This window comes from Siniperca chuatsi, linkage group LG5 (assembly GCF_020085105.1).
Source record: "Siniperca chuatsi isolate FFG_IHB_CAS linkage group LG5, ASM2008510v1, whole genome shotgun sequence".
NCBI classification, from domain to species: domain Eukaryota; kingdom Metazoa; phylum Chordata; class Actinopteri; order Centrarchiformes; family Sinipercidae; genus Siniperca; species Siniperca chuatsi.
The window spans coordinates 26,243,590-26,245,962 of record NC_058046.1 but is presented as its reverse complement, the minus strand read 5'-3'; the positions used below and the strand labels follow the sequence as shown (position 1 = coordinate 26,245,962).

The following is a 2,373-nucleotide window of genomic DNA, read 5'->3' as shown; positions in this document are numbered from 1 at the left end:
TTTCTTTTTTTAAACAACTGCATCAATTAATCGATTATCACTTCTAAAGACATGACAAGAAAATAAGTAAATAGACGGGACACATAAAAGGAAAAAATACATGTAATAAAACAAGTCCAACAGCTTGTTGTAGTTAAGTGAAGTGGTGCAACAAATTCAAAACCTTGACAGTGTGACAGTAAAAAACATTTTTAACTGTTGGTTCCAAATACTTTGCATTTCTGTCTGAGTAGTACTTCCAGTGATAGCATCTACCTGATGAGAGCCCCTAAATGACACCCACAGATGGCTGAGCTGTTTAATGCGCTGTTTTTACGATCTTGTCTATAAGCCTCCCTCTTCATCAGTACAGTTTTCTTATTAAACTATAATATGGAAATCTTGACTGTTACACCAGGCATTTTTGTAAACAGTGGTTGCTGCTGAGCCTGTTTGCCAAAGGCTGTACAGTGAAGACATTTGAGGTCCTTGGATATTTGAACTCCTAATAATGTGAAAAAACTACTTTTTTTACACCAGCACCATTGCCACTAATAGGAATGTGCTTTCTGCTGTTTGCCTTTAAGTCAGGAATGATTTCCTTCATCTTGGTGGCATTTAAATCAACTTTATTTTCACTTCACCACTCTGTGAGTCACACAAACTCCTCTCTGTGAAAAAGGACTCATCATTATTCTGAATTCCCTCTATCAGTTTTTTCCGCTCACAAATTTAATGATGTGGTCCCTATCATATTTTGCAATGCAGTCATGAGTGAAATGCGAATATAGAAGTGAACTAAGGATACACCTCTGGGGTGCACCTGCGTTCATTACCACTGCAGATGAAGCGAAATTATCTATTCTCACTGCTTGTTCTCTCCCAGTAAAAAAGACTGAAATCCAGGCTAAGAAAATGTCTACATGCTGTGATGTACTGATTGGCTTTTAATGTAATGTATACGCTGGATGATGATAGTGGTTAGTAGAAGAATCTGTGTTGTGTATGTATGACCTTTTATATAGTCTCACTTTGTGATTGGGATGAAGATGCTTTAAAGAAGGCAAAAGGCTGATGTGTGCATCTGCACAGAGTAAATCAAAGTAAAAAACTGAAGTTACCCTACCGACTAGTTATTTCTACTCATCTAGACAGTATATTTCGAAGCACTCCACACTGGAAAACACATTTTTCTAACGCATCCACAATTTTTAACAGATCTTGTAGAAGCCCACTTTTTACATCACTTTTCATTGCTGTGACGAAGGTTGAACAAGCTGCAGAACTGTCATCAGACATGACTTTTATCAGCTGGACAACAAGACAAAGATAAGATAGTCTTCAAGTTTAATAATGCTTATAGAATTACGTTCTGTATGCTTTTATATCATCTCCACCCTATGACTCCGATACCCTGTCTTTCTGTTTCATGCAACTGGCACAGTGTAGAGTATTGCTGCCTCATCATCAAAAAGTAAACTTTTAATGTCTCCCTATTGTACATATTAATTCAAACTGTCTCTTTAGCAGGTGTTCAAGACCTCACTCGCTGTAGGAAATATCCATGCTGTGATGTTCCTAAAAGTGAGGTAAAATATTCAATTACTGGTAATAATTTATCTTCAAAAATCTGTTAAGATTTCAGAGCAGTCGCCCCCCCCCAGAGATAAATTAGAAGGGTCACAAGTATATTATAGGCATAACTTTGGAGGAAAACCTTTCCTCCTTGGCTTTTTCAACAGTGATTCTTCACCGGTTTTGAAGACACAGACATCACACAACTTCTGTCATCTGCAGCTTCACCTACAGTGTCATGTGAGTGGTTGCAGCATTTCAATAATGTTTTGTCAGTTTTGTTTTCATTTTATCTGTGCCACCCACTTTACTTCCTTTTTTGTGTGTTTCTGGTTGCCTTCCAACACCATTTCCACCTGCTCACTGTAAGCAGATGTCACACCCTCAGCAAATGTCTCTGCCACAAAACATCCCGAACATCACTGAAAGCCGATTCCAGGTAAACAAGGAGATCAAGACCTGCATGGGTTGATAATGTGGAATGGACCCAATTTGTTCTCTCTTTTTTAAAATATATTGCTTTTTTGATGCCAAAAAGCTCCATATTTGCAGCTTAAGCAAATGTCCCTACTGGCTCGGCATTGGCACATCTTCACTTTTTTCAACTTGCAACTGTGTGAGTATCAGCTCCATGATTTCCAGGATAGCAGCACATCCCTAACTGTCAAAAACTAAGAAGAAATGTGCTTTACAAAACACTGTACATTTCCAGTGTGACAACAACACACCATCTTCTCCATCGAAGAACACACAGAAACAGAAACAAGCTGTTCAGAGCTGACCAGACTCGACCCAGTGATTGACCCAACTCGCTGGACT

The 2,373-nt window shown here is 38.6% G+C and overlaps 1 long non-coding RNA gene across 1 annotated transcript; it reads left to right on the top strand.

Annotated features, from left to right (window-relative positions):
- Positions 1–1,509: 1,509 nt before the first annotated feature.
- Positions 1,510–1,968, top strand: LOC122876235. The gene is made up of 3 exons (XR_006378040.1): positions 1,510–1,568; positions 1,722–1,794; positions 1,928–1,968. It is a non-coding gene; the product is annotated as an uncharacterized LOC122876235 (long non-coding RNA).
- The last annotated feature ends 405 nt before the right edge of the window (positions 1,969–2,373 follow it).